At 38.4% G+C, this 25,949-nt stretch overlaps 1 protein-coding gene and 1 long non-coding RNA gene across 2 annotated transcripts in view; one reads left to right on the forward strand and one right to left on the reverse strand.

Annotated features, from left to right (window-relative positions):
- LOC118155911 overlaps positions 1 to 17,729 on the reverse strand; it is a 27,752-nt gene extending 10,023 nt beyond the window's left edge. The window contains exons 1-2 of the long non-coding RNA XR_004746062.1: positions 17,718 to 17,729; positions 9,777 to 9,783 (exon numbers count right to left, since the gene is read on the reverse strand). This is a non-coding gene — a long non-coding RNA (uncharacterized LOC118155911). The remainder of the gene's footprint in view (positions 1 to 9,776; positions 9,784 to 17,717) is intronic.
- The window catches only part of JAK2 (Janus kinase 2), an 85,567-nt gene continuing 59,706 nt past the window's right edge, over positions 89 to 25,949 (forward strand). Inside the window, exon 1 of the mRNA XM_035309569.1 lies at positions 89 to 239. The gene's annotated coding sequence lies outside the window, so the exon portion shown is untranslated. The remainder of the gene's footprint in view (positions 240 to 25,949) is intronic.

Genomic DNA, 25,949 nt, shown 5'->3' on the forward strand with positions numbered 1-25,949 from the left:
TTTTTTTTTTTTTTTTTTTTTTTTTTTTTGTGTGTGTGTGTGTGTCTAACGTCAACCTAATAGGCTCTGCTTCAAATTCCCTTTCCCACCTCTCCTATGTCAGGGGAGAAAATAACACCTTGCTTTGGTTTCCCATAAAATCCTTGTGTTCAGATGGACACAGGCTATTCTTTCCGGTTGTTAGCCACAGGAAAACATAACTGGGAAGGCCACTTAAAGTCTCAGATGCGATTTTGCTGGTTAATAGCCAGTGTTTCTGACATCTTAGCCCTGTACAGCTTCCCAGTTAACGTCTAGCTCTCTGTTGTTTGTGATGTTAGCCAACATTAATACATCTGCAGTTCAGGTGAGAGAAGTATTTCTGAATTGTGTGTTTTATAGAAAATCAATACTGACAGGAGATTGTAGAGAGGTTATGTTCACTGTGTGGGATGGTAGCTCGGTCTGATTATGTGGATTAGTTCTTTTTTCTTTGCCCTGCTCGCTCTTTCCTGTAATTAATATGGGGGTAACATGGTAGTGATGTTCTTCAGCGGTGCCTGGTTTTGTTCCCTGACAAGAGTCGGTGACATGGTAGTTAGAAGACTCAGTGATGGCTGCCTTCTTCCTACTGTCTTCTGCTTTGAAGACAGTAAGTCCCCAGTGACTTCAGAGGTGTAAATAAATAATTTTGTATTCAGTAACTGTAGTATTACAGCATGAAGTGGTAGTGGCTGTAAGCGTGCTTTCCAGAGAAGCCTGAAATCTGAACCATTTACAAGAGCTCTTTCGTTTTCATAAATGTCGATGACAACAACACAGGGAAGTAGTGTTTGCTTCTGGAGGGGAAATTTTAATGAGCAAGACGTTTACAGAAGGTGAAAAATGGCTCAACATCCTTGTTGACTGGAATCAGCTTGACTAGAACTGCAGAATGGAAAATGAAAGGAGACTGCTGCTTCTCACGTGTAAGTGTTAGGAGTGGCGACTGGGCTAATAGAATAACCATTTCCAAACTGTGGAGCTGGTGTTGTGCATGACCAGGAGAATGACTAAAAGTGAATTTCACTGCCATCTTGTACTAGCAGTGGCATCCTCTTGCTGAAATTGTAGGAGCACCAGTTACTGAACAGGGCTGTAACTTTTGACATTGGTCTCTTTATCTCAGTTCTGGGGCATTTTTCCTGTATGACTTAAAGTAAACAAAAAGCTTGGAGAAAATGTTTGCAGTAACAGGAAATGTTCGAGTATCTTGGCTGAAAGAACCTCAAGAGGGGAAATAAACAAGATTCACATGTATGCTATAACACAAATTAAACAAATGCATGAGTTAAATCGCGTAACTTGTACCTAAAAGGGAATGACTGCCAGAAGTTACGAAACTTACATTGAAAAGCAGGGTAAAATAATTACTCATGCATCAACTAAAATATATCTGTAGCAATAAGATTTTGAAAAAAGAACAACTGATACTGAATAAGGTAATCAAAACCTTATGGCTTTTTAAAATAAAAATAACTGCAGCTTTGAGTAAGAGGCTGAACTAGATGAGACATCGTGAGGCACCTTTCAACTTGAGTTATCCTATGCTAGTGGTACTGTGCTATTACAAGTTAGCATGTCTATTATAAACATCCTTCTGTCTCCCCATACTTTTCACCAGGGCTTGCATGCAAACATTGACACTGTTATTAGGCAATACACAGTTATACTTTTTCCATTTAACTTAATGGAGCTGCTATTTCAAAGCATCTGACCCTGGCTGTGCACTGATTTCAGTGGGTTCTGTATGAATTCATGTGTCCACCCACAGGGTTCTCAGCATGAGCCCGGTAAGATGACTAATATGAGTAAGACTAGCAAGATCTGAGTCAACATTTGAGCTCAGGCTTGTATTTGTATTTCTCTAACTTGTTTCAGATGTGACTTCTATATCAGAAGATAAATAATCAGCTTTCTTGAATTTCTGGATATGAGATTTTGCAAACTATTCCATGTGGTAGATCTTTTTGGAGACTTGAAAAGCAAAGCGAAAACATATGTATGCTACAAAGTTTCCTTCTAGTAGTTCTGCTGGAAGGGCTGTAGTTGGTTATTTGGTACATGCACAGACGTGCTTTTTGGCTGTATTGCTCCGTTGATCTACAGAGTTCATGATATCTGTCATTTGGGTCACCATCGGAATACAGTGAGAGCTACAGGACTCAAATGTAAGGTGTCTTGGTTCTGTCATTTGTAACTTGTCTGATGCTGGAAGAAAAAAGCTGATTCCTCACTCCATAACCAACTCTCTTGTTATACAGCACTGAACACAGAGAAAACTGGTTCAAATGGAAAAAAATGGAATCCCCTTGTGTTATCATGGGTATTGAGTACAGCGGATTTGATCTTTAAAAGTAATTTATAACTTCTGTCTTGTTGACCTGTACTGGAAAGCAATTTTCTTTCTTTGGTGGAAAGTGTAGGTAGTTCTTGAGTCGACAAGTAGAATGACCTGCCTGGAAGGTATTTGTCTCTGTAATTTTGGTTATGCATTCATTGTATTAAACATTCAAACATAACTAAATTGGACTTGTAGGGGAAAAAAAAATCCTGAAGGGTGCAGCCTAACTATAGGTATTTTCTTTTAAACCAGTAAAGATGTTGTCCTTTTATGATGTGAACTGTCCCTGCATCTTTGTCTTTATGACAGTGATTTCCACAGTACTATTACAGTTCCTTTTGTTCTTAATAGATCACTTTTTAATCACAGTTGAACATGCTCGTGTTAGGAAGAGAGGCATTAGTATTCAGCATTTTGATTTTTTTCCATACCTCTGTCCCTTCTTCTGCACTTCCTTCTGTATTTTTCCTAGAATCATTAGTATTTTTCCATAGATCAAATAAATCTGTGTTGCTTTTCTATGAATTGAGTCTGTTTTTCTGTTTCCTGTAATGTCACAAAAGACAAGATGCCAGATGAAACTAGAATGTTTTTGATCCCATTCTTCATTCATTGGAACACTTTGTTTCTTGCCTTCCATGTGCCTGTATTTAGCAGAGTGTTGAACCGCACATCTTCTGCATGGTTATTTTAACTGTTTACTTAAAATTCAGTGCCATGTGGGAATAACTGCACATTATTCTTTTAGGAGTTTAATAGTTTGTATTTGTTTACTTAAAATGTTATCTGTCTTCTGTTCTTCATTTGGCTAGCTCTCAATTTTATTAAGACTAAATCAGAATCATGATATTCTAAGTTGACCAGTTATTACCACTGATGTTCTGAAGCTGCTGTTCAGTGCTTATGTGAAAGTTGAAAAGTATATTCAGTACTAGGCTTGGGAAATAGAACCGGAGCTTTTTACAGCCTTAAGAAACTAAATGTTGATTACTTAGGCTGGAACTCTGAAAGTGTTTATATGCTTGCGTACGTGGCTATAGGATGGCGCTTCTTGCTTTGTGTGCATACTTGTGTAGACCTTGTTCTGGAATTTATTGTGGTTCCTGAGCTATGTGTTCTTCTTGATGTGAAATTTGTATTGACAGTCTAGTCAAGCTAGCTTAGCTGAATCTTTATCAGTTTGCTTATGTGCTCACAGGGTTGCAATAGATTTCAGGGTTTAAGAATGTATTTTACAAGTGTCTTAAAGATTATATATGTTCAAAGTGATGTGATTAAAGTTATTTGCATATATAAACTACAAATCAGAAAATGGTTCTTTGACTTTATTGGTCCTAAAAATTTGTTTTTATTGTATTTAGTAAGAATAATTAAGAAATCAATTAGTGAGACTTTTTTTATTTCTGCAGTCAGCCCATCTTCAAAAAACAGTGTGAAAAAAAGAAATTTATTGTTCTTTAATATTTTATAAGAATGATGTTAACATTTCTTAGTCCTAACCTTGACATTCTGCATGTATGAAATAAATTGATCTTTAATGAAACCTAATATGGTGTAAATGAATATTTTCAGTCTTTGTTCTCCATTAATCTTCGTCAACAGCTAAGGACTTCTTAGTTACGAGCAAAATGTTTGTAATTCTTTAGCGTGTTGTGCTGCTCCCTGTGTTTCCAGAGCTGTAAGGTATTTTTAAAATAAGAAAAAAAATCATTTTACTTTTAAATATCGAATGTTGCTACATAAAAACATACAATAAATTTTCTACCTTTATTTCTCAAGCAGTCCCTAGAGGCCTCAGTTGTTCAAGTGCATTTAGATTGGGAGCCCTGTTGACTTCAATATGAAATTATGGGATTGCTTTCATGGACTCAGTTATAGAAACAGGGTCGCAGGTGGTGTCTGAGTTTCTCTGAGTATATCAGTAAAACTTGACTACAAGCCTAACGCAAGAACATTTGAAGACTAAGGCTATTGGAAAAAACTATTAATTCCTGATGAAAGAGTTTATTTTATTTTATTTTTTTTAAAGATGCTTTGGAAAGCTCTAATGATAGTCAAATAACATAGGAAGCTTTGTTGAGGTTATAAAGACAAAAGGCTCTTAACAATACAACCTTCAAGTGAGGGCTCATGTTGGAGAATGATGTTCAGAAAAATAACATAAAATTAAGTCTCCTATGTGTGGTATAATTGGTGTACTGTTTATGACATTAGAGAGTATAAGCCAGTGAAGATCCTTTCTTTTGCAGCATTTCTCAGTTGTGAAGAATTCAGACGCGCTGTGATGTTTAGTTCTGGTTCTACAAAATGTAGCAATGCTGTTTGCTTCTTAATTTATGTTCTGTTTGTTCATAAACTAAATAGAGTATAGTTGCAAAGGACAGTAATACCCAGCTCTCTGCATGGTTCTCTGTGAAGCAACATAACAAATGCTTGCTGAAATGTGGAGGGGAAATAAAGCCACTTACATGTTTGTTGTATCCCATCTGTACAAAGGAGTACTCCTGTGTGCTGGGAAACCTGGAGCTGAAGCCAAATAGCAACTGGTCTCTATGAGCTGGCATCCCCGCAGGGACAAGCAGAATCAAAAACAGTCTTATTCCGATCCTACAGAATACAAAGGTAAAGGCAAAACATTGCTCCCCTCTTTAAATGGGGGTAGTAAAAGGAGTTGAATGAAATAAAAGCTTTTAAAAACCCTCTCCTTGTAGCTGAAACAATCAAAATTGGAAACAAAGCCAAACTACTTCCATTTTATTGGCTGTTGTGTGAAGGCTGCCAAGAAGATACATGCACTTGAAAGCTTGACTGTTTTTCAACATTGTCATCAAACTACTAAAGAAAGATACTTTCTCTCACAATGAAATGCACCTCACATGGAGAGAAGTACTTCTTGTACAGACTGACTTTGGAAATTATAACTGGCATCTCTGGTCTTATTTCTGACACTATTTTGACATACTTTGTAGTACTGTTGGTACAGCTTCTCTCTTTGGATTATTTCTGAACCATTAGAAATTCTACTACAGAATATATTACAGTCATTGTAATATAGTCACAGAAATGTGTGCAGCTTTTGTTGTCATGTACAATCAGATTTAATCCAGTTTTACAAGACTGTACTCTTCAGAGTCTAGGATGGCTTGTGTGCAATTTGGATACGTACTCTTGTGAGTCGAGGTCAGTGTTAATTATGCAGCTTTTAAGTAACTGTTTTATTAGATAGAAAAACTTGCATAGCAGAAGATTTGTCAGATTTCTGCACTAAGTAAACAGTGACACTTTTTTTTTTTTTTTTTTTCCCCTAATATGTATTCTGATACCTTGAGGTTTTGCCCTCGAGCAAAAGCAGACTAGCTGCTTACCCAAGGGATGGGAGAGTTTTTAATCCTGAGAAAAATGGATGGGAATCTGAGCAGACAAAGTGAATTTTGGCCTTTCTGTCAGAAATTATACACCAAGAAATCCCAGAGATCTAACAGAAAGCTAGGGGTTGGAGTTTCTTGATGTTTTAAGTGTATGCCACACAAGACGTTTCTTTCCTCAGCCTCTCATAAACTCTGGAATTTGCTGCTCCATCAGCTTTGTAAACACAACAGCTCTTTGTAGGGCTGTGCTGTAAACTGTATCACAAGTGTGACCTAAGTTTAAAACTTTTTTTACCTCTTTGAAACAAGTGGCAAGAGGGAAGGGGAATGGACAGGGTAACTTCTTAAGCTGGTTTACAGTGCCAGAGAAAACGTTGTGCAACCACATCCTGGATAACCCCAAAGATGAACTGAGCTACAAAAGAAAGTTTGGGTTCCCAGTAGAATCTGAGGACATGGGATTGCACAAGACACAGATGCTCAGCTGTGGGCAATAAAGCATGTATCAGTCCAACAGCTGGCTTCCAAAAGGTTGAGACTTTGGAACTATTCTAACAACTGTGTAAATAGGTGCATAGTTATCTTTTAATTGCTCTACAGCTGTGGCTTCATAAACCTTGGCAACTATGCTGTCTATCAGGGATTTTATGATTAAATACTTCTGTTTGTTTTTATCTTAACTTGGCTTCAATTAAAGGTGATTTCAAGGTAACTAGCTACAATTAGGATGTTCTCTTTGGAAAGTCTTTTGATCCCTAAAACTGGAGACTGGCACACTAAAATTGTTTCGGATGTTGAAAGAATAGTGAAGTTGCACTGAATTCTGATGAACATTTTGAGAGCATGCTTGCAAAAATTGAGTAGAACTGTGTTTTACTTAAGTTTGTGATGATGAGAAGGTGAAACTGTTTGTAGAACTTATGGGCCTGTGCAAGGTGGGTGTAAAAAATGAGGTAGAATATTCACTTTTCATTGTTAGACATTTGCAGATCTAAAAGCAGTGTGATGAAGTAGACTCAGACCACAGTAGAGAACAAATATACCAGGAGGATTGTTTGGCTGAGTTTGATGAGATTATATCGGTATAAGTGAGGGTCATATCAATTAGAAACTATTTCTGCAATGTAGTTGCATGTGTGATTGTAACACATGTGGATTAAGATAGAACAAGCTCATATTTCAGCAGCTGGAAGCTGGAGGGATTGTGCAGGACGCTGCCGATTTCATGTTGTTTTTGCTACCCAAGCTGGTTCTGGCACATTAATGGTGTTTACAAGGGTATCCCCTTGCACCAGGGGAGTTTTAGGTTGGATGTTAGGAAGAACTTCTTTACCGAAAGGGTTGTTAGACACTGGAACGGGCTGCCCAGGGAAGTGGTGGAGTCACCATCCCTGGAGGTCTTTAAAAGATGTTTAGATGTAGAGCTTAGGGATATGGTTTAGTGGGGACTGTTAGTGTTAGGTCAGAGGTTGGACTTGATGATCTTGAGGTCTCTTCCAACCTAGAAAATTCTGTGATTCTGTGATCTGTAGGCTGTAGCACACTTAAACTGTACCATAGTTTTCTTGGGTTTTGGTATTTTTCCAGGTCTGTCTCCTAGAGCTCAGCCATTTCCTTAGACTGATAGCTTATCAATATTTTTGTCTGTGGACTCATAAGACCGAGTTCTAAGCTAACATTAAAACATAAGGGATTTTATTTTTTTACTTATTTTGTAAAAACTCAGTTGTTCTATACGTCAATTTTATAATGGTTCTGTGAGTTTTGACACTTTTTTGGAGCTCTTGACCTTGTGAGTTCTGTTTGTTTTTTTTTTGATAAGTTGTTAATACAGAATGCTTTGTCTTAAGATACTACGTTGTGATTCGAAGACTGAGCCTGGTGGTGAAATGGCATTTCTTATTGTCAGTTTTTTTTTCGATTTTTTTTGGTCATTACCTGATGTTACAGCAAGTTAGTGACATGTCATGATATGCTAGGATGTGACAGCTGCAGAAGTGTTATGAGCTACTTGTTTTCAAATATTTATTATACGTTGTTTGAAAGGATATCTCCAAATAGCCACATTTCAGTGTTGTCTGTCTAATTTCTTATTGGAAAGCAGCCGTGCGGGCTGCTCTGTGTGACTCCTGTGAAGTGTCTTTGAGCAGCTCTATATTTAGATTACTTGAAACTCTTTCAGGAAATATGGAAAAGCTTTACTTTTAAATTGGTCCTTTGTGTTAATATGTCAAATTACTTTTCTCCTTCCTCCCTGTATTAAATCTGTCTTGGCTAGGAAACCCAGTATTGTTTTGATGTGCCACAATGCAGATGAAGTGTTTCAGACTGAGAATGCCTAAGGGGAAGGGACCTTCAGTGCCCTTTGTCATACAAACAAATTTAATCTATTTAACAGTAGATTAAATACGTGCAGAGCCAGGAAAAGTGGCAGTCTTATTTCACCTTAAGTAGACAAACAGAAGGAAAACAAGAACGTGTTGTTCCTGATGTTGGGTGGACAAACAGTTAATATGGATGAACAGGATTTCCTTAAATTACTGTTTGTAATAACCACCTCTGAATGGCTTTCCTTAAAACGGTTCTGCTAACACCTAACTTTAATCAAATAATGTAACTTTTGGTTAAATAAAGATTCTGTATTCATAGAATCATGGAATAATGGACTGTGGAGTAGACCTCAGTAGATTTCTGCTCCAAGCTCCCATCTAGAGCAGCCTCGGTAATGGGGAGCTGTATCCAGTCAGGTTGTGAAAACCCCAAGGCCAGGGACAGCATGTCCTCTCTGCGTCCCAGTTACACTGGTGGGCTGTCCACAGGATGACACACCTTCTCCTTATGTCCTGTCTGAATCTCCTGTGTTTCAACTTAGGCTTCTTGCCTCTTGTCCAGTGAAGAGCCAGGCTCTGTATTCCCACTAACCTCCTTGTAGGTACTGGGGGCTGCTGGTAGGTTGCCTGAAGCTGTCTTTTCTCTGGGGTGAATAAGCCCAGTTCCTCGAGTCTGTCTGCCCTCATGTGACCATGTCAGTGGCCCCTGCTGTGAACTTACTCTATCCAGCTTCTCAGTGTTTTTTTCTGTACCAGGGAGATGGGTTGAGACAGAGCAGTTTTAAATTCAGATAAGATATGAATATTATTCAAATTTTAGAGAAAGCCAGGACAGTGGGAAGTCAAGGACTCTCCAAGAACCAAAGGACAAACACTTTACTCTCCCCATTTATGTGTAAAACAAACAAAAAACAAACAACAACAACAACAAAACATAAGATGAAATGGATTCATTTTAAGTCCTTGAAGAAGGACATCGTCATCAGAAACAATCTGTTCAGTTCACGTAAGTGTAGTGCTTCCCTTCTGTAATGAACTGCTCAGTTTGAAGTGTAAAATGTGTTCTGATAACTGTATTTGGTTGTGTCATTTCTTTAGAAGTGTTGTACTTAAAGTCAACTTAAAAATATTTTTCAGATTTTTGTATTTTTGTTATATTTCAATTTTCCAAATGAGCTTGCCAGACATGTTTAAAAACATTGTCTTGAAAATCATAGACAACATACTTGTGAGCATAATAAAATTAAAAGCCCACGTCTAGATTGAACACAGTACATTGCATTTTCCTGTAAGAAGCAATGGAACACAGTATGTCTTCTTTATTTTTTATTTTTTTAAAAAAAGATAAATCAAGTTTAGTGCTAAGAAGTATTATTTGACTGGGTCAGTGATTAAATGTGGTTAACTGCAGAACAACAGCTTAAAAATCACAAATGCAAACCAAAATTGATTTATAACAAATGTTCCCTCCAATTTTAATCATAACTTAAGCAATTTTAAATTAATTTGAATAAATCAATCTGTCTTGCCCTGAGACTGTTGAATATTTAATTGTACAGAGTTTATACAGTTGTGTGTATATTTATAGTTGATTTATTTATTTTTTTAAATTCTCTTTGGTTCTCTAAGATTCATGGACTGTTAGGCCAACTGGAACTTTTGGAGTATTACAATCTTATGGTTTTGTCAAGTCATTAGACTTCAACCACTTTAGACAAATACGCTCTCTTTTCTGGGATGTTATCTAGAGTTAGCTACAGGGGTATTCCAGTGGGAGATGGTTCTTTTACCACTCTGAATTCTTGGTTATGAATTCACAAATCAAGTTAGTTTTAATATTTGTATTTCTTAACAGTAGCTCTGTGACCTATTTTGTACTAGTCAGGTAGATATGAGTTAATTGTGGAATGTCACCTTATCCCCTCAAAGAACCTAAATGGATGACAAACCAATATTCCCTTTTATGTATCAATTACTGACTTAACTATATTTGTTTAATAAGAGATTGTACCATTGATATTATGTATTCCTGAAGTTTTTATTTCTCAGAGACTTAACTGTTATACTTGAAAAGCATGTTATGTATGTGAAACACCTGCCTTCTGTTTCCATATCTTTTATTTTGTATTGCTTTTTAAATACAATGTTGCTGCACTTAGTTTATTGTTAAATTAAGATGAGATAAAGTACTAGGTTGTTTTTTAACTATTTATTGTTAGTAAAAACGAGGAAACAATGTAAGAAATCCCAAATATAATTATTAAGCCAAATACTTTTTAAAAAATATTTTCATTTGATAGATAAATCCGTTTGGAAGCAGTAAGCATGCGTGTAGTACGTCTGTGGTGTTATTAGATGAAATCATCTTTGCTTATTTCCAGTTAATCTGTTAACTTATTGTAAACCATTACAACAACTTAGAACAACAAACCTGTTGTTTGGTACAGTGTCTTTTTCATCCTGTCATCATTTCCAGTTACTCATTGAGCCTCTAGAGAAAGAAACAAGGCAAACAAAACATGGACAACAATCTTCCTCAGGAGTATAAGATAGCAAATCATCCTTCCTGGTAACACATTAAAGAGAAGAAAGAAAGACTAAAGGAACAAGAAAACATAAAATCCAGGGCAAAAACAAAATGTTGCAACAGAGTTAAGTGGACTTGTAAACTCATTTAGTAAGCTTGCATAGCAGATTTGTTTTTTTTAAAAAAGCACTTAAATATAGAGGCAGACATTCTGATGGTATTGCACTGTACACAATTACTATTTTGAACTGACAAATATTAAAAAAATTCAGTCAAAGACACTGTGGGAAGGACATATCTCTTTTCTTATTCTAAGTGGCTATATTTCCTGTGCTATGTAAAAAGGAATTGTCCTTCCCCACAAGAGTAAAAATATTGCTGCTGTCTTTCCTTGCAGTACTGAAGCAGCAGGTGAGTTTACAGGCAGAAGCGGGAACTCAGTAGGATTCTGGAAACAAAATGGTTTAAAGCAAGGAGGGAGCAAGTATGTAAGCTTCATTCTTTTATCCCTCCAGATGCTTCCCTGCCTTTTGCCTTTTTACTGCATCTGTACTCTTCTTTTTCAGAACTTTTTTTCCCTGTGGTATTCAGTGTCCTCTTTCATACTGCGGGTTGCTTTGTTGTGTCCTTGTTCCTTCTCCTCCCATTAATAAAAGAACCATTAGCTGCCGAGTTGTTCCTGGAGTCAAGTAGTTTTTAAGACACCTTTCTGATTTCAATAGTAGTCTGACCTACTTGGAACCAAACTTCAGGGCCAAGTGTTTAGACTTTCAGTTTACCTTGGTGATACAGCCTTTTGTCTTTTGGATCCATCATCTTCAGACTTCTGGCATCTACCATTTGAGACGGAGTACTTTTCCCAGGTCCAACTCACCAGTCAATTGTGAGTGCATTTGAATGGGAAAATAGGAAAAAAAAAAAAATAACCCAGAAGAACAGTTGCATAAAAGACATGCTAAGATCAGAAGCTATGTGTCAGATACTGTTTAGCCCAGCTTATAACTATATTGAGACTGTCTAGGTAGTTGGAAAATTTGTTTTTCAATTGGAGGAGAACTCTTGATGGTTTTGGAGGGAGTTAACTTTGATTTGTTAGTAGAAGAAAAAAAAAAACTGAAAAATAGATTGTGAGGAGACTTGATACTGTTAGTCTCAGTAGGGAAGGGTGTGGTATTGTGATGAGAATTTAAAGTGAGGATGAGAAGAATCAATATTTTTCTGGAAGGAAGCAAGACTGGCAGGTGGCTTGGCAGTAGACTGGAAGAGAATGTATGTTTAGTTTGAAATGGAGGGGATGATGGAAGGAAAAGTCAATGTATTATGTATAAGAAAAACATAAGAAATGGGTACAAGAAAGAGTGGGTGGATGAGTGGTTTTGTACTGGAACTGTAGACAGGGCAAGTCTTTGTGTGTGTCTTTTTAATCTAAAGTTTTTGTGTACAAGTTTAATTATTCTAGAGGTTGTTACAGCTGTTGGAAAAGTACTTTCAAATTTCAGCAGGGCTGATAGAGGAGAATATAGGAGTTATGTTGTGATAAGAATTTGGAAATTTTCATTGTAACTTCAGTAGAGACAGTTGATCTGGAAAATGATTGATACTGGTAGTGTTTTGGGGGCTGCTGTTCATTATGAGTGTCACGTGTGCTTTTGGTTCATGATGGTTGAGAGCAAGACACTGTCCATTTGTGAGCATTAAAAATTAATAGTTTAAGGTAAAATTATCTCTAAAAAGAATTAGAATTAAGTCTTTCAGCAAATGCAGTTTCTAACATGCATGCATGCATCCCTTGCTTATTTTCCACCAGTAGCTTTTTGTTTTCTTAACTATGAAATGAGCAGAAACATTTCAGATTACAGTTCTTTCGTTATTTAGACCATGGAATGGAATAAAGTAGTAGTTTAACAGACCTTTTTGTTTTCTCATATCTCTGTTTTACTGTCACAGATTTTGTACAGGTTTAAGTTTTGCAATCGTTGTGATCTCTCCTTTCATGTTTGTTCCTACATACTTATATTTCCTTTGCTTTTATCTTTGTAATGGGTGAGGTCCTTTTGGAGGCATAAATATTGCATTGCAGCATGAATGGTGGGTTATGAATTGCTACAGAACAGTAAAACTTTTAAAGTTACTTAAGCAATCCTATACTCAGAAATACATAATTACACATGCAATGTTTACAGCAAAATACTATGTACTTTGGAATTTATGAGAGGGAATCTCTAGTGTAGTGCCATTGCTTGCATTAATATAAATATTTTTACTTTATATTTAAAACTATAACATATCTCTGGTTTTTGGAACATGGGTGTAATCTGCATCAGATTAGATTTTAGAAAGTTTGACATGCTTTCAAAATCTGAACAAAGCATTGAAAATGTTATTACTAATCTTACTGTTTCTGCTAGTTTCAAAATATCTGAAAAGTATTCCTTGGTGTTTAGCAAGTAGATCATTAAGATACTAGTTGGTTTGGTTCACACAAAGCCTGGCTTTAGCAAATCTCATTATATGATTACAGCCATATTTAAAATGTTAAATGGTGTCTACAGGCAGTGAAAGAAATGGCAGGTCAACTGTGGATTACACAGTCTGTGTGGGAGTGTCAGTTTGTTCATTTGTCTATCTTTTCATTTTTGCCTTTGTAATGTGGAAATCGTGGCTGAGTAAAGAACTCCAGTCATCTTGTTTACTGTCAAGATTACTACAATAATTAGCCTGTTTCTTTGGAACAAATGCATGATATCTAGATTAAATAACAGCAACTCATCGTTTGAGATCTGCAATCTGTTCTTTTCACATGGAAAGTAGCAGATTGCAAAAAAAAAAATGACTTTTTTGTGTTTCCATAACTCACTAATATAAGTGTAATGAATAAAAGTAACGCTAATCTAAACTAGATCATGGTTTGATTTGAAATGATTTGCAGTACAGCAGCAAGAAAAATCTGGCAACACTATCTTTAATGGTAACGTAACATCAATTTAACAGAACCCTTTCATAATATTTCTAGGGTTTTGTGGGGAAGCAGCATAGAAATTTATGTAGAAGTCAGTCTGACTGGATACTGTCTGCAGATAATCTTGTGAAGTTCTGTGGTCACACATAAGTAGTGTGATCAATAATTTATGCTTCTAATGTATTTTTTCTAATTACTGACTTGACAACTGTTACACAAGAAGATATTGTAGATTATCAACTCCAAAAGCACCTTATTGTTCTTGAGTGATAACAAAATGAAATACTAAACAAAACTGCTTTTTTTTTGTCTTCTACAAAAGGAAAAAAAAAAACACACACACACACACAAAAAAACAACTTTCCAAACTTTGAAAGATGAGAATGGATTCCTCTGAGGAATCATGATGTTAAAAGGGGAGTGGAAAGGAGAGGGGAAATGGAGACTACCCAAAATAAACAACAGAAGGGACATTTGAAGTGGAGATCATTACAGAATAGAGCAGGGACAGGTGAAAGGGGAAAGGACAGAAGAGGGGGGTGTATGTTATTTTCTTTTTCTGTCTGCTCTCTTTGCATTCTGCTTTTTGGGGTGGGAAGTGCATTATGTTGTACAGAAGAGAAGGAAGAATATAAAACCAGAGGAAAAGATTGAAAGGGATCTAGCTGCCAGTATAATTATAATACTGCTGGACTGGAGTCTCAGCTTGAGAAGTATTGTGAGGCTTTGCAAACCCGGTATAGGCAATGTATCTGCAGGCAATGTATTTGCTTGGTGATAAAGGGAGAACACAAAACTGGGAGGGGTGGCTGATATACCAGAAGGACCTGGACAGGCTAGAGGGCTGGGGGGAGAGGAACCTCATGAAGTTCAACAAGGGCAAGTGCAGGGTCCTGCATCTGGGGAGGAATAACCCCAATCACCAGTACAGGCTGGGGCTGACCTGCTGGGGAGCAGCTCTGCGGAGAGGGACCTGGGAGTCCTGGTAGGCAACAGGCTGACCGTGAGCCAGCGGTGTGCCCTTGTGGCCAAGAAGGCCAATGGGATCTTGGGGTGCATTCGGAATAGTGTTGCCAGCAGGTCAAGGGAGGTGATCCTTCCCCTCTACTCTGCCCTGGTGAGGCCTCACCTGGAGTGCTGTGCCCAGATTTGGGCTCCCCAGTACATGAGAGACTTGGAGCTACTGGAGGGAGTCCCTACAGAAGGCTACAAAGGTGACCAGGGGACTGGAGCATCTCTTGTACAAGGAAAGGCTGAGAGAGCTGGGCCTGTTTAGCCTAGAGAAGAGAACACTCGGGGAAATCTTGTCAATGTGTATAAATGTCTGAAGGGACGATGTCAAGAGGATGGGGTCAGATACTTCTTAGTGGTTCCCTGTGATAGGACAAGAGGCAGTGGGAACAAAATGAAACACAGAATGCTCTGTCTGAACGTGAGGAAAAAAAATCTTTACTGTGAGGGTGACTGAGCACAGGAACAGGTTGCCAAGGAGGTTCGGAAGTCTCCTTCTCTGGAGATATTTGAAACCTGCCTGGATGCCATCCTGTGCAATGTGGATGCAGGTGACCCTGCTTGGCAGTGAGGTTGGACCAGATGATCTCCAGAGGTCCCTTGTAACCTCAACAATTCTGTGATTCGTGTCAAATTGATGCTTCTGAATTGGAAAACTCAAAATTAATTACTTGCATGTAAAGGGGTTCCTCAGCTGTTGAGTATGGAAAGGACTGATACGAAAGCAACTGCAGCCCCAGGAGGATGGTTGGACTTTGTGTGGGACAACTTTGAATTTGTGAAAGGAAAAAGATGTGATGGTACTTAAACTGTTTTGGCCATAGATGAAAATATACTTATTTCATTAAGCCTGTTGTCTGTTCACCTGGATCAGGGCACTGACACCTGAAGCCTTTGAGTGTCTAGCTCTAACTCTCATATTAATGATGTGATTAAAGTGTCCTATGAAAAATGTCAGTTATGCAAAACACACAAAAGCAGAGTATAAAGGAGAAAAACAGCACATGTGTTTATTGGTTTTGTTTGCTTATGGAGTAGAATTGCTAATAAGGTGGTAGAGGCAGTAGAGTAAGGGGGAAGAGCTTTGGCAAGGCTGGGATGTAAAGGCATGTGGAAATGTAGTGTCACTGTTACCAATGCTTCCTACAGACAAACCTGATAAAACAGGAGGAATGTGATTCTGAAGCAGAAGTCACTGAGTAGAGAAAGGGAGTTATAAATAGTTAAAAGTTTTGAGTACTTGTGCTTTCTGTGCTGTAAGGGGCTTGGCAAACACATAAGGCCATGCTACTGCAGCTGTTCCTGAAGGGCTCCACAAGATAAAGTTTTCAGTGCAGCAAAGATCTTCTGCTGATTGAGTCAATGGACCAGTGGAATTAATGGGGGGTGGGTAGCATAGGCAGAAGGGGCTAGAAGTTTTGTCTTCATCTGTTTGTTTGTTTGTTTTCTAGAAGAGCTGCCGCAGTAATACGCGACAGGCATTAAGTTGACTAAAGTCTTTCACTCAGTTATACAATATTGTTACCGTTGTTGAAGGAATTCAAGGAAATACTGTTCTGGAGATTGATGTAGGTGGCTTTCTTCAAAGTACAGATTGTTTTGATTACATACAGTATAAAATAAGATGCATACGGTATGTTGAGAGCAAAACAATTATAAATGCATATGTAGTTAAAGCTCTTGAAGCAGATAGATTTTTGGGTGCCATTAAAGAGGATCTGCAGCCTGACTGTATCTTGTGTATATTAAAACTATAAGTATTCAAAAGTTTCAATATTATCATTAGAAATCTAACTTCTGATGTTTACCTAGTTTAAAATATCCTGTTCCTGAGACTCAGATTGAAAAATGCATTAGGTAGACTTCGTTTTTGCATAGCAATCAATCATGCTAGACTGCCTAATCTGACTGAGCTACAGGTTGTTTCATTTGATTTCTATCTTTTTTTTTCCCTGTCAGGATTCAAATATTGTTTTTCTATTTTGGCTTTTAGTCAAAGCCTTATGAAATCAACAAAATTAATTTGAATGCTTCTCCATTTTCATTTTGAGCTATGTGGACATGATGAAAAAAATGTTTTGAGTAATATTTGTGACTCAACTGGCAGCTGAATAAATCGAAGCAGGTTTTATGTAGCAAGAGATTTTATTTTATTTTTTAAATAAGATTGATGTCTGAGTTATTGCTGAGGAAATTAAGAAGTTATACTAGATACAAGAAAAGACAGCTTTTTTTGGGGCATTGGAACATTTAGTATGCTGTGGTCTTGTTACTTTGAAGAACATTTATTTGTTCTTCGAACTCCTGCTGTTTGTTATTAATGCCTTTATGTTCTTGGTGTATGTCTAACAGCTTCCTTATCCCAAATCTTTTTTACAATGCAAATGAAATGCTCAGAAGAGATTCCACTTGACTTCAGTCCTCCAATGGTAATGGAGGGCTAGGGGTAGGAGAGTAGGAAGCGCTGCCCCTATGTACCAAAAGAGAAGCCAGTGGTGAAGAAGACTGGCCTGGCTGAACAGAGAGCCTCTGGAACTCAGGAGGAAAAGGAGAGTATATGATCTGTGGAAGAAGGGGCACACAACTGAGGAGGACTACAAAGATGTTGTGAAGTTACGCAGTGAAAAAATTGGAAGGTCCAAAGCCCAGCTAGGACATAGCTTGGCTGTTACAGTGTAAGACTATAAAAATGTTTAAATAAGGAGGACAAAGGAGACTGTTATATATAGGACTCCACCATATATTGGATGTGGGGGGAAAAGTAGTGACAAGAGATGGGGAAAAGTCTGAGGTACTTAATGCTGCCTTTGCCTCACTCTTTATTAGTAAGATCAGTTGTTCTGTGGGTACCCATCCTACTGAGCTGGAAGATGGAGACAGGAAGCAGAATGAAGCCCTTAAAATCCAAAGGGAAGTGGTTAGTGCCTACTACACCAACTGAACATCTTAAAATCCATGAAGCTGGGTGAGATCCACCCAGGGCCTTGTAATTGTTTCACAGACTTCTGGAAGTCTGTGAAGTCTATAAAGATAAAATTATCTCCTCCCTTGATGCCTCTTTATGCCTATTTTGCTTTATATATATATGTGTGTGTGTGTCTGTGTGTGTATGTATATATATATATACACAAATATTCTTATGCTTTCTGCTGAGTTATACTGGGAAATTTTTATTTAATTAATTCTCACTATGTCTTCAGTTATCATAACTACTACTTTTCAGGACACTGGATTTTTTTTTACGTGTAGCCTGCATTATTCTTGCATATCTAACTTTGCATTTGTATCATTTAAAATGTATTTATTTTGAAATGAACTGGTTTTTTATTATTTATTTATTTAATAGAATCATTAAGGTTGGATTTGAAATGAATTTCTTGTTTTTAATTTGGAAGGACAGTTCTTTTGTCTGATTATGCTATTTCAGTTCAGAGCTTCTTAGTACTAGGCAGACATTGACATGCTGGAATGAGTCCAGCAAAGGGCCACCGAAGATGTTCAGGGTGGAGCCAATGAGGCTAAGAGAACTGTGTGTGTTCAGTTCGGACAAGTCTGAGTTTTGCTGTCTTCAGCTACCTAATGGGAGACTGTATAAAGAAGATACAACTGAACTATATTTGGAAATACGTGGTGACTGGATGAGAGACACAAGATGTTTTTGTGAGGTATTATTAGTTTTTTTTTTTTTTCAGTGTGATGGTGGTCAAATGTTGAAACAAATTGTTGAGAGTGATTGTGAAATACCCGCCTTTGAAGATATTAAAAACTTCACTAGACGGGTTTTCGAGCCTGACACAGTTTTACCCTACTTTAAGCAGGGGTATTGGACCAAATGACCACCAGAGGTCCTTTTCAAACTATGATTTCTTGTTAGCAATTGACATGATACTGGCCTTTGGCATCTTCATGCATAATAGTTGCCACTTTTCTTTTTGCTCCTATATGGAAACAATGTATTTTTTCACACAAAAGAAAATGTTTGCTTGAATAAGCAGTTACTTTGAGGCTCTAGTTAGACTGCATAGCAGTCTCTCTAAAACTCTTCTTGAAGTAGAATGTAGTGGAAACTTAAGAAATCCTTGCAAAAGCCTGCTGATCCTGTATGGATAGATAAGTGTTTGACTGAAATGTTGTTATGTGTAGTTCTTTTATATCAGGAAAATGGATTTAAAAAGTTGAATCTACTTTGCAGATTAGAAATATCCCAGTAAGAATATGTTAGCTCTTATTTTTCCATGTCATCGTTTTTGTGAGCAGAAAAACAGGTACATTTTTGAAACTTAGTAGTGCTTAAACTTGTATTATTGGCCTCAGAAAGGCCATCATCATCTGCTTTAGAAGTTAGAACTGAAACAAAGTTATATGAAACTAAATAAAATAAGATCAAGATTAGTAGAAAACTATAATACTGTTAATGTTCTTAGTTTAAGAATGGAAACACAAGTTAGTTGAGATGCTGAAGTGAGGTGAGAGTCAGAGGGCTGATGTGGGAGGGTTGTGTGTAAGGAAAAAGGGACGAGTAAAGGGGTAGGCAGAGAAACTCAGTAACTTTCACAAAATATCCTGAGTTGAAGGGACCCGCAAGGATCATTGAGTCAAACTCCTGGCTCTGCACAGGACCAGCAAAAATCAGACCATGTGCCTGAGAGCATTGTCCAAACACTTCTTGAACTCTGTCAGGCTCAGTGCTGTGCCCACTGCCCTGGGGAGCCTGTCCCAGTGCCCGACCACCCTCTGGGTGCAGAACCTTTCCCTAACCCCCAGCCTGACCCTCCCCTGTCCCAGCTCCATGCTGTTCCCTCGGGTCCTGTCGCTGTCCCCAGAGAGCAGAGCTCAGCGCCTGCCCCTCCGCTCCCCTCGTGAGGGAGCTGCAGGCTGCCATGAGGCCTCCCCTCAGCCTGCTCTGGGCTGAACAAACGAAGGGGCCTCAGCCTCGCCTCATACATCTTGCCCTCTAGACCCTTCACCATCTTTGTTGCCCTTGTTTTCCTTTGGACACGCTAATAGTGTCCTTTGGATATAATATTTTTATAATAGTTTTATGTCCGTCTTATATTAGGGAGTGCTCTTATAATAGCAAGTGTCCAGCGTGTGGCTAGACTAACAACAGATCAGATAGGAGATCAAATGAGAATTGGCAAGAGCTGATGGAGTGAAGTTTGGAATGGCTGATGGGTGGAACTGTGTGTCTGATTGTAGAGGAGAGATGTGGTAAAAAAGCTGACTATGGGTCAGAAGTGGAAAGTGTATGGGCTGTGAAGAGAACTATAGAGAGCTGTTTGCTTATGGGTGTGGATATTACAATAAGGAATTGAAATGATTGGAAGTTGAGGATTGGAAAGGATGTGATGAGTATTATCACGTACCATTATACACATAATTACATGCCTCTGCTAAGAGCAGGGCATAGAGCATTGTACAGCAGCATAAAAACCTCTTCTCTGTACAGGTAAAAGCCCAACAGATTATGAATTTAGTTTGTGTTAAGCTGGAAATGTTTTGTATTAATAATTTTGCATTAAAAATATGCTTGGAATTGGGAACGTTCTTTAATGTTCACTGTAGTCACAGACTGATCACACAGTTCAGGCTAATTTAATCCATCTGTGTAAAAATATATTTTATTTCACTTCAAAAATAAAATGTTTTTTTTCTTCTTTTAAAAAAAAATGTATGTTATAACCAAAAATATCTACAATAATGGCACAATAGTAGAAATTTTCATCAGGTCAGACACTTTTCACTCAAAACTGACTTAAGAAAATTAAATGCAGGAATGTGGGCTTTTTTTTTTTTTTTTTTTTTTTTAACTTACCAGAACACTGCTATAGGCTTTTGGCAATGACATAGGAATGATTACTGATGATACTGGTGGAAAATTTAATCTATAAGATCGTGTAGATATGAAGTAAAATATAGGGGGAAAATAATGATCTTAACACTCAAATAAAACACCTTTACTGTAGAAAAGCTGAGCCTTGTAAAGTCAAGAAAGAAGGAAATGAGTAGGATGTATGAAGGCAATTCCTGCAAATGATTAAATACCCTTCTGTCTTAATCACAGCTTAATCCTGAACCTACAGGAATGTGAGGAAATCTTGAATGTTGTGTTAACAAGAACTTCAGTAGTTCTAGAGAACCCTATAAACAATCATTTGTTTTACCTCTTTTCTGGTGTTGTTTATAACGATCATAAAGACGATTTTGTGTTCTTCTGTGCTTAAGAAGCTGGTGAATCTCAAATCCCTGTGAAATTATGTTGGTAAAGGACTGTTGCAGGCTTGTCTTTTTCACGTGCATGTTTGTGGGGATTCATTCTTGGCCACCGTTGGAAGAAGAGCTAGTTGTGCCTTTGGTCTGTTCCTAATTACCTTCCCTGAAACAAGCGGGCAAGTGAATGGCTTGGAAAAATTGTACTGAGAGAGAATTAACTCTGAAAATCATGTTCTCCTATTGTTGTTTGGGAGCAAAATAAATACAAGTAACAGAATTGTTTGGTGATTAGTTGGAAAGCAAAACTAGTCTGAAATCACACAATGTGCAAAACATTGAGGCTGTGAGGGAAGACCTCTCTACTTTTGGTCTTACAGGTGATTCTGAAACACGCTGTCTTCATGTCTGCCAGTAAGCAAAAAGTATGTTAAGACTAGAATGCTATGGAAAGCCAAAGATAACTCACTGCATTGTGTGTAAACAGGGAAAACAGTCAAAACTGTTTCAAAAATGCTATAAATGTATTTTCATAAAGATGTAAAAGAGCTTCGATTGCTGTAGCTAAACTTTCTCAAGATACTTCAATATCGTAGTTAGTTTCCCAGATGTCAAAATGGTTGTTATATAGCAGTCCACAAGGAAAACAAAGAATTAATGCTTCAGATAGTTAAAACTAATGGAAATGATGGCCTAAAGAACTGTTCCATAAGCAGTGAGCGTAAAGAATTGAGCATTTCTTTCATTGTTAGTTATTGTTATCACGGAGTGTAGGTTTTCTAAAAATATTTACTCATACTCCTTCCTTTTAGTTATTAAAAGCAACACCTTGGACTGTAGAGATCAAGAGGTGTTAAAGATGAGAGAAGGGGCTTACATGGGAGGAAGCAAACATTTAGGAAGTTAGCTTTTTAAAGAAGGAATATGCATGTCCTGAGACTTCACTGAAAATGGATGAAAAGGAGACTGTTAGGCAATAGCTGTAGTGCAGAATATGGGCAACAAAACAGCTTTTTATGTGTCTTTTCAAAAACTATGACCCACATTTGTTATCTTTGTTTTAAGTTCACATATTTGAAAATGGCATGGCCACAAATACTAGTTAATTTCTCTTCTGCTTTGTGTTCTAGTAGAGAATAGCTTCAGTCTCAACGAATTAAATGCTTGCCATCACAATGTCAGTCTATTAGAGTTTTTTTCAAAAGCTCGCTGTACTGGGTCTGACTGGGATGGCGTTGTTTCTCCACAGCAGCCCATGCAGTGCTGTTCTCTGCACCTGTAGCCAGAGCAGCCCTGATCTCACACCGATGTTTTGTTTCTTCCCAGCACTGCTGGCACAGCACTGAGGCTGGCTCTCCAGTCGCCTCAAAGGCCGCTGTGCTGGGGGTGGGCAAGAGGTGGGGAGAGGACACAGCCAGGACAGCTGACCTCAACTGGCCGAAGGGGGCATACCATATGACGTCATGCTCAGCAATAAAAGTTGGAGTGGAAAAAGGAAAAGGGGGGTCTCATTATGAAAGTGTTTGTCTTCCCAAGCAACAGCTATGCGTATTGATGCCCAGCCTCCCAGGAAGTGGCTGAACATTGCTTGCTGATGGAAGTAGAGAATATTTGTTTTCCTTTTGTTCCTGCATGACCTTGACTTTTTTATTCTTCCTTTAACTCTTCCTTTAACTGGCCCCAAAGATGGAGCTTTAAGCAAGCTGGTTTAGTGGATTGCGTCCCTGCCCATGCCAGGGAGGTTGGAATTAGATGATCTTTAATGTCCCTACTAACACAAACCATTCTGTGATTCTGTGATTTTAATGAAACTGCGCTTTATCTCAACCCACAAGTTTTTTTCTCATCATGTTTTCGCACCAGGTCCTTCTGAGGAGGGGAAGTGTGAGAGCAGCGTGGTGGAGTTTAGCTGCCCATCAGTTCTTAAACCATAACAGCTTTTGTTTGTTTGATATGATTACAGTGGTCACTGGGCTTCTACCAACTACTGTGAGCAACATCCAAAGAGGTTTTAATTAGGAATTTACCAAGCAGCACTGTGTCAATTCATGTTCCTATGCACTAGGTAGCTGAATCTAGGCAGTAAGAATTCACATTGTGTACTGCCGACTGAAAGAAAATTAAAGAGAATTTTAGGCTCATCACATTGGTAGTCTGGGAAAATGATTAATAACCACAAAATAATTTGTAATGAACTGTCTCCTGCTATGATACCTACTGTTTGTAAAAACTATTTACTGTTACTAAAAACAAAAAAACCACTAGTGTTACAATGTACTCAAGTGCTTGAGGTAAAATGCAGGTCTCAGAGTTTCTCTTCAAAGGCTCAAAAAAAGAACTATTTAAACAGCAGGTACCTATCTCTACTTTCTCATAAATTCATCATATACATTATGATAATGATAGGTTAAGTAGCTCAGGGAAGGAGATGTACCACAAGTGCATTTAATTAACTCTGTCAGATGTTTCAGTGAATAGGTGAAACATACACCACTGAGTGTGGGAGGGTTTGCTGTGTTGGATATCATGCAACCTCTCCCAAACCTAAATGAACCGCATGGCTGAGGAATCAGGCTGTAGAAAGACCAATATTGATTTAGCATCAGCAGGTGGGGATTAGCTAATTGTGCTGCCCATGCTTGCAGTGCTTCTGAACATCCAACTGTCTTCAGCCTGTGCTTCAACCTCTCAGCCTTCCCTGTGGTACCAAAGCCTCCAGACTCGTGTTACAAAAACAAGGGTGGGGTGGGAGTGGAAGCCCAGGGGCAAGAAAGGAGGAAGTGAGGAGCTGCTCTGAAAGCTGGCTGGGAGCTGGCTGGATGTGAAGAACACCACCAGTGAGTACCCCATTGGAACTCTTAGTGCCGTATGTCTGCATGGCTGGAGAATAAACCAGCTAGCAAACACGGATGTATTTTACACCCCTTTTCAAAGACTTATGTAAATAGTTGGCACACCTTGCTGAAAGTCATTTGTGTCAGGCTACACATTGTAAAAGCTCTGGGGAAAGCCAGGTAATTTCTTGTCCAAGAAGATGCAAAACTGTTCCTTCTGAGCAGATACTTGCGTAGGCTGTCCAGGAAAAAGTTGAACAGTTTGCTGTCCACCTCTGAAATTCCCACATGAGAGCTGGTGGTCTCTGCAGCACCATTTCTTCAGATCTCTTCTGCTCTGTAGGTGTTTGAGGGGCAGGCAAATGCATAGTAACATTTCAAGTTTGGCTCATTGTGCATCCCAGGTGAAATGAAAAAAATACTGCTGCTTTCCCATCAGCTCATTCTGCTTGAGAGTCGCAGATCATGATGTTGCTGGAACCAGAGAGTTTAGATTTGCTCTTCTGGAGCAGCTTGTTGCTACAAGTATTACCTGCTCTGATTTCTTTCCTTAAGACCAGTTGGCTCTGTGACAGGTACACATTTGTCAACAGCTGATATTCTAAACATTCTTTGTTCTCTCATTGGGAATACACATCCATGTGCAACTCTGTCTCAAGTATGTTGAGGAGCAACAGTCAACTTCATTGTTATTTTTTACACAGAGCACAAAACAATAAGAAGGGAGGAAGAAAGGACTGAAATCCATCCTTGGCTTAAAGATCCTCATCACCGTAAAGATCCTTATCACCATCCACCAAGGCTTTGCAATGTGATCAAATCCTTCTCTGCTGGAGGAGGGAGGGGAAGGGAAAAGGTTTCTTGTAAGGCAGGAATGTAGAGGTGCTGGAGATAAAGTGGGACAGACAGACCACCTTTTGCAAGCTTTCTTGATTTCTGTACCACCAATTCAGTGTGCTGCCTCTATCTTCCACTTGAAATGAGGCTCTTGCCTTTACTTCCTTTCCAGTCATGGAATATCTCAGCCATCTGGTGTCTGTCACTGCAAGTAATCACTGTGAGAAATTATCTTCTCAGTAGTAGTTTAAACTTCTTCCCAAGTTTTCATTAACAAAACAAAATGCTTTCGCAGAAGCTGATTGTGGCAGGATGCCTTCATTTCCTTCCTCTTTTCTGAATTTTTCCAGGAATCGAGTCTAGACTTTTGGTCATGCTAAGTAGTTACTGTGTATTTTCTTGTGCTTTCTGGGGTCAAGCAGGCTCTAACCTACTTTTTGCATTTGCGTATGCATTATCAGCTGTTTCATTTTACGTGTATTGAGGTTATGCCTGTCACTTAGTTAGTAATACACTGTCACTTAATTCGTTTTAAATAAGGCATAGTAAATACTAAGTGACAGAGTTGAATTCAGTTAAAAGTATGAACCTGGTTCTATGCAGTTGTAGATGGGAAGGTAAGAGAGCAAAGGAGAGTATCTTCTCTTCTGGGAAAGCTTAGTGAGAGGAGGAAGGATGGGGGGAGCAGAAAAGCCACTGCCTTCTGAGACCTCTGGGCTCAGACCTGGCATACTGATTTATGCTTAGAGCTAGGCATTCTCTGTCTTCATCTGGGGAAGTTTTTGCATTTTGCTGTAATAGCCAGTTTCTGTTACATGTCATCCCATCCTTTTTGCTCTCATCTCTCCTTTTTGCCCAGGGATTTGCTTGTTTTTCTTATTGCTCATTCTTTTTCTTCTCTCTGGCAGCGAGCAGACACAATGCCTGCTGAAGTCTTTGTGTGTGACTCAGCTGCTGTGCATGCATAGCTTAACAGAAGATAGTCTGAGAGATGGATAATAATTTGGCTTTAGAAAGATTCTACATCAGGTGAGATGGACTCATTCACCAGAGGATGAGTCCTTACATTGTGGTGTCTTGCTGTCAACAAAAGCCTGTGGCTGATAAAACAAAGCGCGAAAGAGGACTGTTGTGCCCTGACACTTCTTTTGTTACTTTGCTTCTAGACTGGTCACTAGCAAACCTTATGGTTTATGAGAGTCTTAAAACTACCTTAGCTCCTTTTCTCAAAAAGAAACTGATCCACCACTCTACGGCGTTCTGACTGTCTGAAGTGACTGTCATGATCTGTCCCACTGTGTACTACCCTTACATGTGGTCATGGTGACGTATGCTGCTTATGCCAGTAGGTTGATGAGGTCAAGTGTTAAGTGGTGATACTGTCTATGAACAGTTTGAGGGAAACAGATACAGCATCTGGTAAAGGAGATAAACTTTCACTTCATTTAGAACCCATCAGTCCTGAATGGGAATGGAAAAATAACAAGAGCCCGTTGCTGTTTAATTTAATG

Source organism: Oxyura jamaicensis, chromosome Z (assembly GCF_011077185.1).
Source record: "Oxyura jamaicensis isolate SHBP4307 breed ruddy duck chromosome Z, BPBGC_Ojam_1.0, whole genome shotgun sequence".
Lineage (NCBI taxonomy): Eukaryota > Metazoa > Chordata > Aves > Anseriformes > Anatidae > Oxyura > Oxyura jamaicensis.